Here is a 21,865-nt window from a genome sequence, read left to right as displayed (position 1 = left end):
AAAATGATTTCTTCTGCGTTGCCTGGTTGCTCAATGAGGAAAGAGGAACTGTTTCTACGTTTTATCATCTGCTATTTATTCAGCGCAAGAGGCAGAGCCCGGCGCCCTGGGAAGTCCCGCGAGCAAACTGGAAATTCCGGCTCCACAGATGATCTGTTCACAGAATCGTATTTTCACTAGTTGTCAAGAGCATGTTTAATATTGCCTAGACTTCGCAGTTTTTGGTTTTTGTGTTTTGTAGGTTTTTTGGTCTTTAAGAGAACTGCAAAGTTGTGTTACAGCAGTTAGATTAAGGTAATTTTTTCCTTTTTTCTGTTTCCTTTCTTAGTTTAGAAAGCAAAATGTGCTAAGGGAAACTGAGTACAAGAATAAAAAAGAAAATAAATTTTATTTTAAAAATACACATTTTTAAAATAAAAAAAAGTGTCAGTGGGGTCAGGTGTTTTGGGGCAAACTTGTTAGGTATGTCACTAAAAGGAAAATGAAGAGAAAAGAAACAGCCCTTCAAAAAACTTGAAATTGTACTGTTAGTTGGTCCTAGACTTTTTAATGTACGTTCTCTAGGATGCTCACCACGGCACGGAGGAAGAGGCCTCTTTGTTTGTTTGTATTCATGGATGAAGAATAAAATAAGAATTAAAAAACACTCAGTAGAAAAAATGAGAGCACCCTCAAATTATATCCCAGGAAGAAATACCTGAAGCTTCACTTTACTGAGAATTAACCTCGTGGCAGAATGCGTAACTGAGATTCTGAAGCTCCCAATTTCTGAGTGAGAAGCACCTGGTTTAGACCCAAGGAGAATTAGGAAACCCAGCTTTGTCAAGACAGGCTGCTATGAAGGATGAAATTCCCCCAGATGATGAAGTTCTGGTCCACAGGGTTTCAGAAGAGTGGGGCCCGCAGTGGAGGCTCTGGTTCGTTTCCACTTCTCCACCAACTCAAGGGGCCGCTCTGGCCTCGAGGCGTCTGCACTTGAGTTTTCTCATCTGTAAAAAGGGCAGCTGGACAGGGCAGTCTCCAAGGTCACGTGTAAAAACATGGATCTGTGGTCATTCACACTGTCATCAACCTCAGTTTACTTTTTGCTCGCCTTTTATTTAACCCTTTAATGTTCAAGAGTATGTCCAGTTGAGGTTCAAATATATATATCTATCTGTTCACACACATCTCCAGAACACTCTTCATTATCTCAGCACACGTCCCATTTCCTGGTGTTGGCTGGGACCATTCTGTGCTGCAGGCTGGAAACTTCCCTCCAGGTCTGGGAGCTATACAGCTCTTCCCCCAGGGGCCCTTCCTGCTAAAAGCACCTTGTTCACCTCAGTGTCCCAACAGCCTTAAAAGACATGTTTTAGGCCAGAAGAAAACACCCGCACAGAAGGACCGGACTCTGAGGCCAGGGTGACAGGTGCCGCAACTCAGCACAAAGCCCTGCTGGTTATGGGGCCACATCCTCCTCGGGGGGATTCCTGCAGCCCGCAGAATGGCTCTGCTCTCCTCCCATCGAGACCCAGGCTGTTTGACGTTTCTCTACCCCCCAGCCCACCCTAGACTCACGGGTCGGGTCACCCCTGCACTCCCTCCCCCCCGGCTGTCTCTCTCTGCATGGCCCCTGCCCAGTGCCATAGCCAGAGCCGACGTGGCGTGGGGATGCCGAGGGACAGAGGAGATGGGGTCGGGGGCCTTGAAGGCAGGTCAGGTGAGCACTCTGCATTAACAAATACCAGCTTCCCAGCTGGGATCTTCGCTTATTGTGACGGGCTGCACTGGGCCTGACCCCAATTCATATGGTACAGTCTCGCCCCCAGCACCTCGGAATGTGACCCTTATTTGGGGGTAGAGGTCTTTAAGGAGGTGGTTAAGGTAAAATGAGGTCACTAGGATGGGCGCTGATCCCACAGGACCAGTGTCCTTATACGAAGAGGAGATGAGGACACAGACACACACAGAGGGACAACCACGTGAGGACACAGGGAGAAGCCAAGTAGGGAGGCCTCGGGAGAAACCAGCCCTGCCAACACCTTGATCTTGGACTTCTAGCCCCCAGATCATGAGAAAACACATGTCTGTTGTTTCAGCCTATGGTACTTTGTTACGGCGGCCCCAGGACATTAATATACTTGTCAAATAATCGTCTCCATGGGCACTGAGGTGAGGCTGCAGGAGCACATGGGGAGGATCCAGGAGCTCTCACTGCTCACCCGCCGACTGACTCACTGGGTACCACCCTCCCTGCCTCTGGACCTGGCCGGGTCAAGTCAGAGCCAAGGCCGTGGACTTCCTTCTAAGACGGCTTTTCTTTAGGAGATGGGAGGGGTGGCAGCACATAACACGTGCCCAGTACATGCTGTTCACTCCCGTTTCCCACACGGCTGGTGCTCTAAAGACAGGGCTGTGCACGGCTGACATGTGCGTCTCCAATCTCATTCACACAGCGTCTCACCAGATGAACCCTCGCCCGCAGGGTCAGACCTGGCCCACGTGGACACCGCCCACCCAAGGAGCACGTGGCCTCACACAAAACCACGCAGGAGCACCACTCTCAACATACACACATGTGCACACACACACGTACACACATGCACACATGGGCACGTGCACACATGTGCACACACACACAGGCACACGTGTATGCCCTGCAAACACATGGGCGCATACACCCAGGCACGCTGTGCGCACATGCACACATATGTGCACATACAGAGGCACACGTGTTCACACACCAGCATGCACGTGCACAGGGCACGTGTGCTCACACAGGCACACGTGCACACACATATGCACAGGCACACATGTGCACAGGCACACACGCACATACACAGCCAGATGTCTCCTGTCTGCCCATCCTAATGGGCTCTTCGTCTCGTGCAAGGACACCATCAGGAGAGACTCTGCCACCTGCCGACCGCACGGCAGTAGCCACACTTCTTTGACCCCCAGTCGATGGCCCCGCGACCCCGGGCTTGAGCATCTGCCCTGGCCCCGAGAGTCAGCTCTGCCCCGGGAAAGTGTGCAGGGCACTTGGCCAGGGTAAAGGGGCCTTGTCTGCGGAGGCGCTGGGAACTGCGGAGGTCTCGGGGCTATGCCCACCCCAGAGCCCGGCTGGGCATGGGTCCAGGGAGCCGACTGCCACCTCCCCTCAAGGGCTCTTGGGGGGACAGAGGGAGGGCAGGGAGGTCCAGGGCTGCTGCCCACTCCCGGTCCGGGAGGCCGAACAGGCCCCTGCTCCAGGCAAGGGCCCTCAGACTGTCCCCTCCTCGGGACGCCTTCCTGGCTCCCCTGCAACGGGCCAGGCACTGCCGCGGGTGCAGCCCCCGCCGCCTACAGGCCCGTCCCACCTCCCCTGACGCTCTCGGGCCTGTCTGGATGGGTTTATGGATTCACGTTGCAAGAGGACCCCATCCCGGTAACAGAGCAAAGCACCCCAGTCAAGCTAAAGATAAGCATTCCTGGGGCCTGTGGTCCTGCTTCACACCGAGAAATATGCCGCTTGTCGGGTTGGATCCCAGAGGAAGATGCTTCTCCCGACGATGGGGAGGGCAGAACCCCCTGTGCTTGTGAAGCCAAGAACGCCTGGCCCGAACGCCCTTGCGGACCGTCACAGCGGCTCAGGACTGCAGGCCTCCGCCCCAGAGGTGCTCCTTTCTCGTTTCTTCAGTGGTTTGCTGCATGAACGGTATTTTTGCCCTCATCCTTCATGTGTAGTGGATCTCCGGTGAGCAGGGATGGGGATGAACAGGCCTCCAGGTGTCACGGCTCTTGGGAACTCCTTCAATGAGCGTTGTGAGGAGGAACCTGTCTACGGTCCTCTGCAGAGGACCCCCCACTTGGAGTCCAGGACGTGGTCTCGAGGAGCCAAAGCATCACGTCCGTGTGTTGAGTGGAGCTGAACCCAGTACCCCCAATTTCCTGCCCCTCCCGCCAACTCACACGTGATGGTCGGGACACAGATGGCGCTGCCCACACGGGCTGTCCCTCCTCGCAGGGCAGACCGTGCACCACTCAGCACGCGGCGAGCGCGGACGTTAACTCTTCCTAACCGTTTACACACGTGGCCTCCAGGAACCTGCAGGCCTTGGTCAAGACAGCCAGGCTGGCGAGCAGAAAGTTCAGGACAAGGACCCACAGCAACACGAGGTGGAAGAACCGTGGATTTGGACCCGAACAGACTGGACTCCTCTCCCAGCTCCTTCTTGCCAGCTGGGCTTGGGGCTCGTCATGAAGGGCTCTGGGCCCCCATTCTCCCACCTGGAGAATGGGCGCATTTCTGGCTCTGGACGCTGGTGAGGATGGAGACGGCACGTGTGACCTGCGGGGCAGGTACAGCTGCTACCGTGACCCCCGGGTTCCTGCTCACCTCAGTCTTCCTCGGTGGCGGCTGTGTTTTCCAAGGGGCACCCACAAACCCGCGGGCCAGCAAAGGTCCCGGAAGAGGGTCTCCTCGGTAAGTGTGTCTGGGGACCTGACCCATCCCGTCTCCCCCTGACACGAGGCCTGGCACACAGGGACCGTCCAGTGAAAGTGCAAAATGCACGAGTGGGTGAAAGATGGAGAGAAGCCCCTTTAACTCTGCAGAGCTCGGCATTTCCAAACTTAGTGTCAGAGGCCATTTCCCTCCAAATACCTGGGAGCTGCCGTCCCAGAGGGGCGAGTGCATCCCCAGCCCCTCCCGCTGGGGGGCCCTGCTGCTGGGAGGTGGTGACGGAGGACCCAGCGCGGCCTCCGCTCCAGCCGCGGCCAGTTTTATAAACAGCCCAGATGTCTGAGGATGTGGCTCACGGCCTTTCTCCACCCACCAATTCACTCAGAAAACGCTAATCTCACTGCTGGTCTATGCGGAAAAATAATAAGGAAGGTCAGAACAACGCGAATCTGCAGTGTATTCCAGGAGGAAATAAGAAATTTCTCCCATAGGCGTTAATGAATTAACTGAGTCCCGACTGCCGCCAGTCAGCCTATAACACTATTTAAATTTCTCCCTAAGAGCGAGGACAGGATTGTGCATTTCGACAATCACAAAGACATTCCAAATGAAGTCGCTGTATTTGCACAGAAGTCTTGGTCAACAGGACCCAGCTCTTGGCAGTGACGGAGGGGGTGACAGGCCCAGGGGTGCAGGTCCTCAGGACTCACAGCTTCAAGTCTCCTCGTCGAGGCCGCATACGTGACTGAAGGACACACAGCGGCTTCCCACCTCCAACCTCTCTCTCAGGTCACTAACTGTCCCAGTCTGCTAGGGCCACCAGAGCTAAATATTCCAGACAGGGCAGCTTAAACAACAGAAATTTAATTCTCCCAGTCCTGGAGGCTGGAAGTCCAGGAGGAAGGTGCCGGCTGATTCCATCCCTGGTGACAACCATCCCGCCACCGTGTCCACACGTGGTGGAGAGAAAGCCAGGGCGTCTCTTCCTCTTCCTGTAGGAGCTGTAGCCCCGCCAGACGAGGGCTCTGTCCTCAGGACCGTGTTTACTTTCACCGTCTCCTCACGGACCCTGCTTCTGAATCAGCCACACTGGAGTGAGGGCTTCACCGTGTAGATCTGGGGGACATAAATGTTCAGTCCACAGCACTGACCTCGTGCGGGGACCAGCGTCACCAGCAAAGACCACAGCTCAGTTGTCCTGCAGCCATGACGCAGCCCAGGTGGAACAGACTTGACGTAACGCACAGGCAGGATTCCTACAGGCAGCGCCGTCCACAGAGGGCTGAGCTCCACAGTGAGGTGTCGGGAGCACGTCTCACTCTGCCGGCCCCCGCCTGACACGCATGACGTGCATGACACACATGGCATGCTGATACATCTTGCCCGCCTGACATGCCTGACACACGACATGTCTGGTTCCAGAAGCGGCATTAAAGTTAAGAAAAAGAGGAATACAGACAACCCCAGTGTGTATCCACAGATGACGGATAAACGCAACATGGTCCATCCATACGGTGGAGCACAACTCGCCCTTAAAAAGGAGGGAAATCCTGACACAGGCCACACCACGGATGGAACCTTGAGGACACGATGCTCAGTGAAATAAAGTAGTCAGGAAAAGACAAACACTCTGTGATTCCACGTATGTGAGGTCCCTGGAGGAGTCAGAGACAGAGAGCAGGAGGGTGGGTGCCAGGGGCTGGGGGAGGGGGTGGGGAGTCCGAGTTTAACGGGGACGGAGGTTAGGTTTGGGAGGATGGAGAGGTTCTGGGGATGACGGTGGGGGTGGTCGCACAACACTGGGAATGCACATAACATGACTGAACTGTGAACCTAAAGATGGTGGAGGTGATAAATTTTATGTTATGTGCATTTTACCATAATTTTTTTAAATAGCATCAGCTATTATTAAAGACAAGAAACTTCCTGCAAAGGGGTCATGGGCACCATCATCCTGGCCTCCTGACACCACCTGCCGGTGCTGGTGAAAGGCGGGGGCCCTGGTGAGCGGTCCTGGGGGCTGCGCAGAGGCCACAGGGGTGGAAGCCTCGTCTCGAGCCGAGAAGTCATCACCTCTTGACAGAGGTCTGTGGCCGGCATCTTGCACGATCCTTGCTCTCCCAGGTGTTTCCTTAGAGCGTCTCTGCCTATGGATGTAGCACAAACACACTGGCTGCGAGTCGCGGGCCTTTATGTAATTTGCTCCTTAGTCATTGTCTGGCCAGGAGGTCGGCCTGCAGCGCAGTGCCTCCCTCCCCTGGGCCTCTGCAGGGGCTGCACCGTGGGCGCGGGGGGCAGTAAGCCTCCGCGGCGAGCTCCACCACAGGGAACTTGGAGGGGTAAGAGCCGAGCTGTCTGGACGTCATTCGGCTGAGATAGCAGAGAGGGTTTCCCCGAGCCTGCCAGGCACCGATGGCTTCTAAACTTGGGGGGACATCACGATGCCCCGTGTGAGCGCAGGGCCAGGGTAGCCCCGGCCGGGAAAGGGTGGCATCCGCGGGGATCCAGCCTGAGCCCCCACCTCCTGCCCAGGCCGCCGGCCTTCCCGCCCCAGCGGCAGGGGATCCCCACTGAGCCCACCGCAAGGGTCAGCGACGGGGTCTGCACTCGCACAGCGTGCGGGCAGAGGTCCACGCCAGCCCGACACCCTTTGTTCACGGCTCTTTTCCTCATAAATACAACGGAGAGAGTCCAGCTTCCCAAAGCAGAGTGGGATTCGGTGAGAAAGGTCCCGGGGCGGGCTCGGGAGAAACAGGCGTGGACACCAACACTCAACACACTCATACACTCATATACACACATTCACTCGCACATATACACTCAGACACACGTACACACATGTACACTCAGGCGCCCACATCCACACTCACACACGTACATACCCACACATTCACTCAGAAATATACACTCACATTCACACTTATACACACGTACACACACACACACACACACACTCACACACACACACCCTTACTCTCAGGCAGGCCCAGCGGCGGTGAGTACAGGGCCCAGCCCATGCCCGCCTGCCCCCCAGCTGGACAGGCTGCGAGGGACGCGATAGCGCCCTGGGCCTTCAGGTCCAGACACGGCTCTCGGCCCCGCTCAGCCCCATGGCACCATCTACACGTCCAACCAGCTTGCACTTTCCCAGGAACCTGTCTGCTCTCCCAGAGCTGAGCTTCTTCATTCTTAAACCCAGAAATCTTAGAAGATCCAGTCAAACACACATGGAATTCCTGTGAGTGGAATGAAATTCATTTCTTGCACATGTGTCTGGAGGGAAAGATGTATGGCTGTAAAGAAGCAGCTACCAGACAGCTTAGACGTCACCCTGGTTTTTCTCGATGGCTTACTCTTTAATGATGGCATCACCCTGAAATACCCCCAGAAGTGGACGTGACAGAGGAACGCACCACCAGGGGCTCTGACTTGGCGTCCCAGCACCAGGACACATCCGCCCCAGCATCGGCCCCGGCGCAGATGCTGGGCCAGGACCTCTAGCTCCTCGGCCGGGTCCTTCCGGGGACAGAAGCGCTGCGGGAGCACGTGGTAAAGGGGAACACTGAGCCCCGCACACCTGCACAGGACTCAGGACCCCGGAGACAAGGCTGGGCCTGGCTCCGCAGGGGGCTCCCAGCCCCGCCGCCCCTTCAGGGAGGAGCCAGGGTCACCCCAGCCCCGGGGGCCGCCCCCGTGCCTCCCCCACGTCACCACTAGCCCTGCACTCGGGTCCTAGGACCCCACACTTCAGCACATGTGAGGTAAAGGAAGTCGTCGTTCGGGCTGCGACGCGGTTCGCGGTGAGCCCACTGGGCAGGCCAGGCGCCAGGTCCCCACGCGCACGGGTGCGGTGCCCCTCCCGGGGGCGAACCCCTGCACGACATCTGGTCCGGTCGGGGCGAGCTTCTCAGTGGGTCCCGCCCAGAGCCCCTCCCCTCGGCCCTGAGGCCCCTCCCCCGTGGTGCTGGTCCCTTCGCCCAGTGGGTGCTGGTCGGTTGCTCGCTCCATCGGGCGGGAGTTCCGTGAGGGAGGGGCCGCTGGGCGCCCATGTCTGGAGATGCTGGGCGCAGAACCCACCCATCCAGAGCTTGCGGAGGTCCCGTCATCCGGCTCCACCCGAGCTGGGGAGGCGCCGGGAGCAGGGGCCGCGCTTGCCTCCCCGGGGGGGCCTCGACGGTGGCCGGAAAGGAGGCCCTTGGATGACGAGGTGCTCTCTACGGACACATTTCTAAAGCGACCGAGGGGCGGATGACGGCGCAGGCAGCCACACCGAGGCAGACCGGGGTCCTGGGCCGGCTCGAGCCGAGAGGAGGTGACGGGACGGAGGGCGAGCTGAGAGGAGCGGGGCGCAGGGCAGCTGGGCAGCAGCCTGAGCCGGTCCTGGGCACCACGTGGCTGCTGACCCCTGGACGGCCCCTGCCTCAGTGTTCTGTGCAAAACAGGAAGATAACAGCAACCTCTAATCTCGGGTACCACCTCCTGCGGCCCTTCGCTCACAGTTTGAGAATTCCCGAGTTTGTGGAATAAGCAGGGGAACATCTCAAGCAAGTCGTACGTAAGCGATGGGAGGGAAAGAACGCCCCCCAGGCGGGGCTGCTCAGGTATGTGGGACCAACTCTAAAGAAACTCAACTCGACACCTGGATGCAAGGCGCTCCTGCCAGCTCCTTGGCTAACGGGGGGCCAGGAGCCAGCCTGCCTGCAATAAGGTAATTGCCGCTGTAACTCCTTAACTGACAGCAGTGATGGTCTTTAGACAGCACTTATTTTCCAGGGACCTTACAAGGCTTCGTTCTCCCCGGGAAACTCGCACACCACACCCGTTTCAGGATGGAGAGTGGCAGAGGGCCGGCCAGGGCCAAGTCTCTCCGGCTGTGATGGGGGAGAAGCTGCACCACCTCAAGCAGGCAAGCAGCACGTGTCACTCCTGAGCTTAAAACCAGGCCCGCCCCCAGCGCCCACCAGACACAGGCCTTCCCTCAGGGGCCCCGTCCGTCTCCCCCGCCGCACCCCCCCTCCCCGGGCGCACCCCAGCCTCTGCCCCCCGCCCTGCGCTGTGCCCCACGTGCGGCATCCTCAATGCCGGCTCCCTGTCCCTCCCTCAGAACATGGCCCCCGATTGAGCTCACTGGCAGCCCCCCAAGGAGCCTCCCTCAACACCCCCCGGGCACGGGGGGTCACTGCGACGCAGGCCCTGGAGGGCAAACTGCCCCACGCAGGATCCCCACCCTGGGCCAGGCCCCGCGCCTGTCTCGCATCAGAAGATGAACTTGCCCAGGGCGGGAATGGGTCCTCCCCCGCCTTGGCTTCTGGACCTGCCCCAGAACCCAGGTGTGCTCAGTGGTGCCTGGGGTGGGGGAGAGCATCAAGGGTCCTGCCCGGGGAGGCTCTGTTGTGGGCGCTCAGCTCTGGGGATGAGGTCTCGGGCCTCGGACCGGGAGGGGAGGGGTCTGATGAGGGTGCGGGACCACCCGCAGGCCGCCCATCGGAGGGGAAGCCCACCCCCATGTGGGCGGGCAGAGCGAGGATGGACCTCACGTCCCGGGAGGCCCCTGACGCTGCACTATCTCTGCCTTGAGAGTAAACTATTCTCCGCAAACAGCGAGGCTGCCGTCCAAAAGCAGCTTGACGTCTTTTCCCACGAAATCACTTTGCATCCTGAGGTTTTCTCTCCTGACTCAACACGCCCGCCATTGGCCCAGCTGCCCAACCAGTGTGGACCTCCCGGCGCTAAGCCTGATCGCGTCACCCCTGAATGCCCCCCCCCTTGTCACTCACCTGGTCACTGCCACCACCTCCAGCCTTCCTCCAGGTCACCACCCCCAGCTCCCTGCACTCAGTCCAGAAGCTTCAGCTTCCTCCCCTTTCCGTGAAAAACAAAGTCCAGATCCCGGCGGCCTGGCACTGAAAGACCCCACGACCGACCTTTGTCCTAACCTGCTCTGCCCCGTGCAGTCAGGACCAGCCCCATGGGCTGTTTAGATGCACGTTTGAAGTGACGTGAAATGAAAATAGATGCTCTCAGCCACACCGGCTGCACCTCGCGTGCCCAGGAACCACCTCAGGCTTGCAGCTGCTTACAGGGCAGCACAATTCTGGAACATTCCGTGCCTAGACGGGCCTGGAGGGAGAGGACGGGAAGCTGCTCTGGGCCGTTCTCTACCCAGCGAGGGGCACCCAGACTTCCTTGGGTCCCAGCAGGCTTACAAATTCATCACAACGAGTTCCCAGGTGTCCCTTTTCTGGGGACAAATAAGACTCTGCTTGAGAGACGCTGGGAGCAGCGCCCTTGCACAGGGGACCCAGGAAACCTGAGCACCCAGAGCTTCCCTGGCATGAAATGGGGGCACCGGGGCGGGTGTGCTCAACAGTGACCCTCAGCAGCGCCAGCGGAGGGGTGTGATGACTCCATGGTTTCACCTCGTGGTCCCCAAGCCTCGGGACGCATGGAAACCCTTCGGTGAGAACCAGGCCGCCTCCCAGACCCACCGGCTCAGAAGCCCAGAGGTGGGTCCCCCATGTCGACAACTGGCAGGGCCCCTGGGACTCCAGTGAGCGCGCTGGACTGAGAACAAGATTCTCCTCTTCCCTCCCGCGTTCCCCAAAAGCACAGGCTCCTAACAGAATGAGCGGAGTGCTGGAACTCCTTTCTCCCAGCCGGACACAAGCCCTCAGTCAGGGCTATTTATACAAAACTGCTGCTGGGGACGATGATTAAATCGCTCTCAGAAACACGCTGTTGACGTTTCCACCTGAGAGTCCTGGCGTCCAAGGGAAGCGGGCACAGCCTCTCCCTGTCGTGACCCGCCCCACCTCTCACCTCCGGGTGCCCGTGTCGCTCTCTGTGTCACGTCCAGCCCGAGTCCTTTGTGTGCCCGCGATGTGCAGTCTGAACAGGTGATAGATTCCATCACGGAAACTTACCTGCCAGCACTCGTCAGTATTTACTGAAGCCTGAAACGCAAGTAAAAAACAATTTGTTTTCTCTCTGTTTATGGAAACTGTTTCTAAAATAACTGAATTGTGTCAGCATCAAAACCACTGCCTGGTGCAGCTGCATTAGGCTGACCGGCACTGAATGAGGAGTCCAAGGAGTTTGGGGCTTGCAGGGACCCTGAAAACCACGAGCCAACGGCCTCCTGCGGCAGGGCACCCACACAGGAGCTGAGACCGGACGGCGGGACCCCGCCCCCGGCCCTTCCCTCCCCACTGCCCGCAGCTCAGCTGGCCCAGGCTGATGGGCGACCCTTCCAGGTGTCGGGCCCACCTTTGCTCCCGGGTGGCCAGCTGTAAAAACGGACGCCGTTTCCTGAACACCTACATCCACCCCACCCCACGTTACACCCCTCAGCCCCACTCACAGCCCTGGGGTGGATATCAGGCATCCCACGGGGCTGACGAGAACATGGACGCTTCCAGAGATCAGCGACTTCCCAAGATCACACAGAAGCTCTGGGACGTGAGTCCACGTTTAGAGTGACTCCAGAAGCTTCGCTTGGCTTCCCCAGACGCCGTCGCCCTGGAGTCCTGTCCCTGCCTCTCCCCGTCTTCCGGATCGATTCCGGTGCAGCGGCCCAGCCCACCAGTCAGTCACCCGGGTTTTCAGCTCCGCAACACGGAGCCCAGGTTACTGAAATCTACCCTCCAGGCTTCACGCGGGACCCTCCAAGCCCCCCTCTGCCTAAGCCATCAAGTCCCTGAGCAGCGTGGCAGAAGCTGAGGCCGGGCCCCGTAGAGGTTCTCCCCATTCCTCAAATGCTAGGCTCCCTGTTCTTCGCCCCTGCTGCCCCGAGTAAGGACTACGTTTCCCAGCATCCTTGTCTATGTGTGGCCACGTGAGTGCATTCTGGTCAATGGGGTTCAAGCAGAGTGGGAGATCCTGAATACAAGGAAGAGAGGCCCCCTTCCTTGCCCCTTTCTCCTTCCTGCTGGCTGGAATGTGAGTGTGATGGCAGGAGCACGAGCAGCCACTGTGGATGGTGAAGCCTAGGGAGTGACAGGACAGACAGCAGGAAGGAGCCTGGGCCTCTGAGGACCTAGTGGAGTAGCGGTGCTAGCCCCGGACTGCCCATCTTCCAGTATTTTAGGGGCACATCAAGCTTGACCAGCCGTACATCTCACGCCTCAGACACTTCACCCCAATGACAGGCACCTGTCGTGATCTAGAACCTTCCTCCACCAAAGCACTGACTGCAGCGGGTTAGCTTTCTCCTTCCTGCTGACTATTCCCAAAGCACACCTTTAAGACAAGAAGGGAGGCCATATTCTGGGGAGGCCCTCGGTGGACAGGGGCCAGCCGCCCTGCAAGTCCTGCGGCTCTGGCCCCCTCGACCTGGCTGCTCTGCCTTTTAACTTCAGGTGTTCATCCCTTGGCCACCACTTCATACAAACTGGGAGTTGGTCCTTTTCTAAGCGCCTTAGGCATTTATTGTCTACTCTGCGTCTAAACTGCCCTGGGATCTACGAAGACACAGAAGGCATACACAGCGACTTCTGCTCTCAAGCTCCCAGACGACAGCCATGCACGTTTTCTTACGAGGCTATGAAAAGCACATAATTTTTCAATGAAAACATGGATTTTTGCCGTGTCTTAAACCAGAATCTGAAGTGATAAATCTGTTTAAGTGTGAATTATTATGTAACAATAATAAGAGTCTACAACTGTCCTCGTCCATCAAAGGAGCTTTTTCACTCATCGCAACAAGAAATAAGGCTACAAGGGACCCATTTAACAATGAGGTTGAAGCAGCCCAGATTTACTGCGAGTGCTCAGACTCATGGAAAACCATAAATTTGAGATCAAATGGCCCTTCTTCTGAAAGCAGAACTGAAGGCAGCCCAGCAATAGCAGGAAGGGCGCCAGCGCGGACACGAGACGCCAGCAGCTCGGCAGTCTCGAGCATCCTCATCGCGGTCCCAGGGCAGCAGCCCTACCTCTGGAGCCTGACGTGGGACCACCCGAGAGAGATGCCGGCCGGTTCTCAGCACGGGGGCACCCAGTGCTTGAGTCCAAGTCTAATGCTGCGGTTAGAAACGCAAACGCACGCCCTCAACGCTTAACCACACACACCAGAAATCTGAAGGAAGGGGAGAGCCTGGCACTGATGTGCACGAAGTAACCCAGCTCACGCAGAGTCCCAAAGTGAAGGCAGTGGCCAGTGATACTGATAAGAGTCTGCATTTACTGAGCACTTCCTGTGTGCTACACTTTGTGCTGAGTACTGTATATGAACAGTCTCATTTCATCCCTGCAGCAACTTTCTGGGAGGGTATTCTTACCCCGTTGGACAGATCCAGATCCAGATCGAGAGCCAGTGGGGGTGACATGTAGCAAAAGAGGAAGAAGCAGCTGGAGCCCTTGGACCAAGACAGGGCCTGGCCAGCTCCAGGCAGCCTTCCTGGAGGCAGCTCTTCCTGCAGCGTGGCTGGGGGATAATCGGGTGTCAGCATAAATGATACACAGCCTAACGTACGAGGAAAACTGGCTAGAAATTTAGGGGAGAGTATGGAAAAGAAGAGGGCTGATTCTGTGACGCCCAAAGCAACAGACAGTGAGAGTCACCGGATAATCAAGATAAAATTGAGCTGGCAAGGAAGAATTTTCCTTGCGAATCACTTCCTAGCACCACCTTCGTTGAATTTCAGCCTTTAGGGTCCTCTGGGTCCACAGCCCTTTCCCGGCTTTGGACAGGTACCGACTTCTGCATCCGTGAAACACGAGACATTTTACCCCCAGTTTTCTGATGCGTGTGCGTTTGAGTGTTTTGTAAGGTTCGTGAGGTTCTTCAGAGTTCAGAACGATCTCCGACCAGGAAAGATGAAGAGCCCGGCTGCAGGCTTCCCATCCCGGGCTGGGTGGGGTCTCTGTCGGGGTGCAGCTCAAGGGCACCCTGGCCCAAAGCCTGCTGAAGGCCCACGGCGACTCCAGGGAGACCCTGGTCTAGTCACCCGGGGACGCGGCCGCAGTGAGGGCCCTCAGCAGCTGGTGGCGTGGCCATGATGCCCTGACCAGCCAGTGGGGCGGGAAAGCTGCATTTCCTGCCCAGTCCTCCCCAGAGAGGCTGCCCGTCCCCAAACTGGAAAGGAGACAGGGCCGAGAGGCCTCCAGGCAACCAGGAAGATCCTCGTGCAAAGAAAGACAGGGGGCAGGAAAATGAAGCAGACCTTTCAGCCCGAGAGGTGCACCGTCCACACCTGCCCGCCTCCGTCTGCACCCACCCTGCCCAGCCCCCCTTTCCGTCCTGCAGAGACGGCGAGCTCAGCCCTTCCCCTCTGGCTCCACCGACCCTGGCCCGGGAGCCCACCCTCCGGAGCTGCTCACAGGAATCCCAAATCTGCCTCGCTGGGCAGCCAGAGGACCGTCCCCAGGGGTCACGAAATCAAGTTACTGAGTCTTTTTCCTATTTGGAAAAAGAATAGGATGGAATGGAATGAAAAGACTAGAAAACAGCTGAGTCATGGAGTACACGGGGTAGAAAGGTTAAGCTTTGCTTCTTGAAACTTCGGTTTCTGTGTGTGTGTGTGTGTGTGTGTGTGTGTGTGTGTGCGTGCGTGCGCGCGCGCACGCACGTGCAGGATCACACTTTAAAACTGTGTGTCTCAGTCAGGAAACTGAAGGGCAGATCTCGGGCGGTCCACAGAGCATGATGGCAATGGCTTTCTGAAGAGCTGTGAAGTCACAGGGAAGAAAACAAAACCAGTGGGGACAGAGGACCCAGAGTCAGTTCCGGCCGTGCTGTGTCCCCAGACCAGCCCCAGGTCTGTTTGAGCTCCTCCCTCATTTGCAAAATGATGATGGCGACTCCTGCCCCGCCTGCCCCCAGGGCTCTGGGCAGCTCAGATGGAGCAAGCGTTGCTCAACATTGAACACGGCACAGAACAAGGCTGACTGGGGCACCGTGAACGTCCGGCTTACGGTGGGAAGTTCAAGCCAGGAGGGGAAGAGATGGGTAGAGGACTGTTTGGGAGCCATCGTGGTGCATCCTTCAGTCCCCTAAGTGTCCAGCTGGGTAACAGTCCAGCGGACGCCTCAGGGATCCTTCTGCTGCAGTGATTCTCAGCAGCACAAGCAAAGGAGGTTTTAAGTTTGTCTTGTTACGCCGTTGGCCCCAGGGCTATTGTGTGTGACAGCAGCCGAATGTCTGATTGTCTGACGCTGGCCGGCTCATTCCAGCTCACCCCACCCCTGCAGAACCACATCACTATCGGGGCGGAGAGGCAAGGCCACGTGCCTGCCTTTCACTGGCGCCAAGGCTGAGGTTCTCTCCATTGCATGGAAAGATCTTGCCAAACACTGGTTCTCTGTCTTCCTGCGTGAGTCATAGACTAAAGAATGAAGAAACGCTTCTGAATGACAAACAAGGAAAAAAGAAAAGGAAGAAAGCTAGGATGATGTGTTCTCGGACCACAACTCCTAGTCAGTTTACATGAGCAAAATCAACATGCAGATCTCTGTTTATAGAGTAAGCTGTTAAAGGACAAAAAAAAAAATCCATTCCTTTCTTCTTTTCTAATTGAAAGATAATAGACACACAAAAATCAAATCATAAAATGAGTTCCCAAGAAGAAAGGAATGTCGGCATCTTAAAGTGGGTGCATCCTCCCAAACTTGTTTCTGAACTAACAGGTGGATGGACACAAATGGAGACACAGGAAGATGTTACTTTATAACCCACTTTGTTTATCCATCAGTGCCAGAGAGCTTCACCCATGATGGCCAGTGGAGGGCTAGGACACTTCATTATGCTGTTAGAGGTCGTGTAGGATTCCCTCATACGGAGGAAGTGCAATTTATTAATCAACCTCACTAAGGGACGTCTAAGTTGCTTCTGATTTTTTTTTTTTTTTGAGGTAGAGTTGACACATAACATTGTGTAAATCTAAGGTGTCAAACGTGTTAACCTGACCCATCTATAGTTGCTTCTGAATTGCTGCTCATACAAATGACGGCAGGATAGATATGCTTACACATTCGTCACTGTGCACTGGTCCCATTACCTCCGTGGGGTTCATTTCTAGCAGAAGAGCCAAAACCCATCTGCGGTTCCAGCGTCAGTGCAAACCACCAAACCGCTCCATGGAGGGTGGGTGCCGGGTCCCACTGTCTCAGCACCTCACCAACAGGGGCTGTCACCAATCCTTCCACCTTGTTCCCAACCTGAGAGGTAACAAACAATATTCCACTGCTGTTCTCATCGCCTGTCTCTGATTTCAGTGAGGTGTGAACTTACGAACATGGCTCGTTATCAGTGCACCTGTACTGCTAGCAGTGATGACGAAACCGTGCTTAGCACTGGGCTAAGCTCCTCACGGAATTCGCTCTTTCACTCTCACGATAACCCTGCAGGCAAGTACCGCTGCCCCTGTTTCACAGAGAACAAAGGCTTAGCGAGCTTCATTTGCCGAAGGTCAAGGAGCCGATCAATAGTGACCCCCGAACTCAGTCCAGGTAGACCTGCCTCTACAGCCGTGTCCTCGAGCGGGGCTGTGCTTCCACTTACCTCCAGATGCCAGTGGGCTGACTCTGTGTTTCTTCTAGGGATGTTTCTAGCTGGGGGTGTTATGTGTTTATGCCCTTTGTCCATTTTACAATCGGAGTGTTCATCTTTTTCTTACTAATTAGCAATAACTCTTTGTATATTAAGAATAATAAACTTTGTCATTTTTGGCTACTGACTTTTTCTCTGTGGAATGTATTTACACCCAATTTACAACTTTCACTTCTGTTTATACTCCGTGTAGGGGTTTGAGTGAGGGCTGGAAAGAGCCTGATGTAGGACCCCTGATGCACAGAGAATCACAGGCAGGCGGGCTGAGCTGATGTTACATCTCACTGGTGACTCAGTCACCGAGCCAGGGGCTTGGCAGTGAGCAGCGGGGGGGAGGAAGGAAGAGACGGACTGAGTCAGCCGAAGCAGCGGTTCCTGCTCTGTTGGGTCTCTTGCTGAGCTGCCCCTCCAGGACTTTTTCTGTCCCTCTGCCACTCCCCATCCCACCCCCCGAAGAAGTGGCCTTTGTCACTTGGGATGGTTCCAACGGAGCCGACCCTGCTCTTCTCATTCCCAAACTTAAACCTCCCTTTATTGAAGCAGAGACTAGGCTCTGTTGACAGACCATTCTCCAGAAAGCGGGGCGCACGCCAAGGGGGTGGGGGGGCGGTCAGAGGCCAGGCCTCGGGGAGCCACCCGGGCGTCTGGCCGCATGGCAAGTCGCTCCAGGCTCTTGGCCCCAGGGTCCTCTCCAGCAAGATGGGGAAATGATGACGACGTCACACGGTGGCCTGGAAACGCTCGTCGAGCGTTGTGCCTCATGGGACCCGAGTCTCAGCAGATGGCCCGCTGCCCACCACCACCCCCCGGGGCCCTTAGAGACGGAGCTCGTGGAGCAGAGAGGAGGCCTCGTGGGCACCCGGAGGAGGGTGAAGCTGCTGTGACCTGGCTGCCCTGCTAGGAACCTAGAACTTCAGCTGTGTGTCTCCAAAATCGCCCCGCAGGACAGCGCCCGAGCTCAGCGACCCAGCTGGAGGGCTGCAGGCTGCCTCTGTCTGCCGCGCACAGCTGCAGGTCCCAGGGGCTGGTCCAGAGCCTTCCCGTGGCACAGAAGCCTCTGCCTTTGCCTTTTATTATACAGGGTGGCAGAGTCAAAATTTACAAAGATCCCAAATACGTCAGAACTCCCTGGAAGCCAGAAGAGAAAGTGATCCGCTGAATTCACTGTCGCGACCAAAACAACGCCCTCGCCAGCGGCTACCCGGTCCATCAGTACCGCTCAATTCGCGGCCGCCCCTCCCAGCTCGCCCTCAGCCCGCCTCTGGCCCCGGCTCGGCTGACCCTAGTCCTGCCCTTGCTCCCAAAGCTCTGCAGACTGGAAGGGCTGTTCCCACCATGCCTGGAGCCCAACTCCTTGCAAAGGAGGAAACGCGCAGCTGACCGAAGTGCGTCCGGCCAGAGCCTGGCCACCGTGCCCTTGGCCGCGCACTTGCCTAGCCCTTCTGCACTTGTCACGTCCTTGGTCTCCCCCAAACCCTCCAAGCAGCACAGCTCCTGGTCCCCGTTTTCTGATGGGAGCCAGGCATCAGCTCACACCCCCCAGGCAGCCTCCCGCCCCCGCCCCCGCCCAGAAGCCCTCGATCAGGAAGACACAAGCGTCCCATCTCAGCAGCCCTAAGTCAGGGTTGAGCGCTCGCTGGGCAGCCTGGAGGCCCAGGCTCTGGGTGCCCACGGTCCTCCCCAGGGCGGTCACGTTGGCGTCAGCAAGCGGGTGCTGCCCCGCCCTCCAGCCTGTCCTCGGGGCTGTCCCACCGCTCAGCTCACCTGTGAACTGGGTGGTACCACAGCCCTCGGGGCCACACCACAGGAGGTAAAACCCATCACAGCTCTTAGGAGGAAGCTGGGAAATGCAGCCAAAACCAGCATTGCCCAGATGGAGGATTAGAACAAACCTACAAGAAGGGCCGGCACGCGAACCACACCCCCCCCCAAGTTCAAGGGCACAGACGCCAAGGAAGGCTCGTCCCCGAGAGGAGCCACAGGCAAGGCCGGCTGGAGGCTGCTCTGAGCGGCTCTCGACCGGGAGTCGCCAAGGCTTCTTTGGGATACTCCAGTCCAATCCCTGTGTCTAACCGTTGACGGAACTAACCTCCCAATAGGTTAGTTAAGGGACTGGATCAGCTGGTCAATGGCAGGAAAGTGGCCAGAAGCCAGGCGGCTCCAGCAACGCCTCACGCACGCTTCCAAGCGCTTGGACTTCCCTCCGGTCCTCCTTCACGTACATACACTCACCCGCATGCACACCTACACACATGCACGCACATGGGCACACATGCACACACTCACACACCTACGTGCATACACACATGTACACACATGCATACATTCATGTACACACACATCTAAGGCACATGTGCTCATATACATGCACTTGTACGCACACGTGTGCTTGCACACACACGTGCACACGTGCGCACACGTGCACACACACATCCGTGCCTCTCCTCCTCAGGCAGGAACGTCGCCCCGGTGACACGCTGACCAGGAAGCTCTCCGAGGGGACCCTGTGCGCTGGGGGGGCCTGATTTACTTTCAGCTTTGCGTTTGCACCTGACGATCGGCCGACATGCAGGCCAGCAGCAGCACGGAGCTGTGAAGTGACCATGGGTAAAAATGCTCAGGAGGGGCCCATGCTGGCGCCTGGTGCACAGACCCGGCCGCGTCCCGGTGGGTGTCGGGCAGGAGACGTCGGTGTAAAGCTCGGGGGCTCTGTGGTCAGCCCGGGGCCAAGACCCCCCCCACCCCCTTGACTTTGGGCAGCTGGCCATCCTCACGCGCTGAGTCCAGGCCCACAGGGGGTGTCTCCAGAGTGAACGAGACGCTGCACGTTGGCTGCCGCCTCCCGGCCCCAAACAGCCAAACAGACAGAAAGGCACCGGGTTGGTCACCGCCCGCGGTGGAGAAAAGCACCGTCCTGCCCGTTCTTTTCCCAAACTCCAGGTCTGCAGTTGCCCCCGCGGGTGAGGGCGGTAGCAAAGTTTCCCAAAACCCTCTCAAAACTCACCCGATCGAGAGGTCCTTTCCCGGTGGATACCGGGCACCCGGCCTCTATGATCCTGTCCTCCACGTGCTGCCATCCGAGCATCCTCAAGCCACGCCCTCTGGGTCTGCACGTCCCCACAAGATCACAGCGCCCAGAGGGCAACGGTGACCCCACGTCAGCTGAGAACTTGACCCAGGAGGCGCCCAGACCTGGAGCAGGAGAGCCTTCCTTCCACCCTGGCTAAGCGTGTGGTGAGCTCGTGAGAGAGTCTGTGAAGTCGCTGTTCCCAAGGACTCGGTCCAGCCGGTGGGGAAAGGTCAGAAGCCTGCCCCTCTTCACGCCTCTGGCCCCCAGCCTCGCGGGGGCCTCGTGCACGCAGGACCACAGTGCACCGGAGCAGAGAGGCGGACACGTCCCTGGCGGCCTGGTCTCGACCCACTCGGACACTCTGGGGCCAGGAGGGGGGCCACCACGCGCCGGCCAGCGTTAGCATCCCAAGGCCCCTCGGCTCACACACAGGCAGTCTGGGCAGCCCCTTGGCCCAGAAAGCGTCTCCAAGCTCCCGTAACCGTCCTGGCAGCGGCCTAAACTTGCTCAAGGCCTCAGGGGTGCGCAGGTCAACCTCCTCAGGGAAAAATACAGGAACCGGCCAGGGCCTGGGCGGCACTGCCTGCTGACCCTCTGCACTCTCGTCGCTCACCAGGCAATCGTGCTAAGCTGACTGCCTCCAAGCAGGCTCGTGTTTAATCCTCCCCGTGACGCTCACTCCCCTAGTGAGGGAAGAGCTGTGGAGACGGGAGGCAACCGGACAGGATTACGGGGCCAGAAAGGGCGGGGCCTCGGCCAGACCACACCCCAGGGTCCCCGCCCGCCCCGTCCTCACAGACTGTGAAGCATCCACTGTATTCAAGTGGACAGACAGCGTCCAAGCAGAGAGAGGAAGGCGCGGCCCCGGCCTCCAGCCCCGCACGGGACTCCAAGCAGACAGGGCAGCCTCCCCTGACCCAGCCCCGCGCCCGCGCCCGCTCCTGTCTGCATGACAACCGCCCGGTCTCCGTGGCAAAGTGAAATTGTCCTTCTCTGTGAGTCAGGATGCCCTGAGGCCTCACTGCTACAAGCTCATGCGTACGACCAGCTGAATACATTCCCATTCACAGGAGTCCCTCCGCACAATTCTGGTGACCAATACTTCAATGCCCTTTAAGATAATAAAAGATGAAGAGAATACTGAAAAGGACGCGTGATTTGCTTGAACTGACGTGGGTCTGGTAAACCGACAGGCCCTCAGAACTGTGCTGGTTTAAATGCACCTTCTAAAAAAAAATAAAAATAAATAATAATAATAATAAAGAAAGAAATGTACCTTCTTCACAGTGAGCCACCATGCCCCCTCCAGGGCAGGGGGACACTGGAAACGGGACGCAGACAGACTCCTCGGGAGGGGCTGTGGGCAGCTGCATAAGGGCAGGCGCTCTCTCTCACCGTGACTCACGTCTCAACGGGAATGGAGATCTGGTAAAAAATGAAGAAGTACTTTCATGTAAAGGTACCTATGGGGCGTCTGTTTCCCTCTGCCCCAGTAAAACATCCAACCCCACTGGCGGGCACCGCTGGAGCCCCCCGGCCCACCTCCCCTTCCAGCCACTGTTGCCACCAGCTCTGAGCAGGCAGCTTGGCCAGGTCTCTCGGGTGCCTGCTGGGACGTATGGGCACTGACACAGGAAGTGACCCCACTGGGCCACCGCCGACCAGCGGGAGACAGGGCCACGGAGAGAGGCTCCACCCTTCGTGGGTAAAGCAGACATTTCCAAGACGCGTTTCTCCAGGCACCCGGGCAGGCCTCTGGGGGCCAGTCCCCCACCGTAAGGCAGCTTGTAGGGTCCCCCCTTTCTTTCCCCCCTTTCCCTGC

At 57.5% G+C, this 21,865-nt stretch overlaps 1 long non-coding RNA gene across 1 annotated transcript in view; it reads right to left on the bottom strand.

Annotated features, from left to right (window-relative positions):
- Positions 1-21,865, bottom strand: part of LOC117197084 (uncharacterized) — a 149,462-nt gene that overhangs the window by 115,565 nt on the left and 12,032 nt on the right. The window contains exons 2-4 of the long non-coding RNA XR_007479489.1: positions 21,320-21,468; positions 19,978-21,154; positions 11,246-11,379 (exon numbers count right to left, since the gene is read on the bottom strand). This is a non-coding gene — a long non-coding RNA (uncharacterized LOC117197084). The remainder of the gene's footprint in view (positions 1-11,245; positions 11,380-19,977; positions 21,155-21,319; positions 21,469-21,865) is intronic.

This window comes from Orcinus orca, chromosome 10 (assembly GCF_937001465.1).
Source record: "Orcinus orca chromosome 10, mOrcOrc1.1, whole genome shotgun sequence".
Lineage (NCBI taxonomy): Eukaryota > Metazoa > Chordata > Mammalia > Artiodactyla > Delphinidae > Orcinus > Orcinus orca.
The sequence above is the reverse complement of the archived record's forward strand: the minus strand, read 5'-3'. Positions and strand labels throughout refer to the sequence as shown.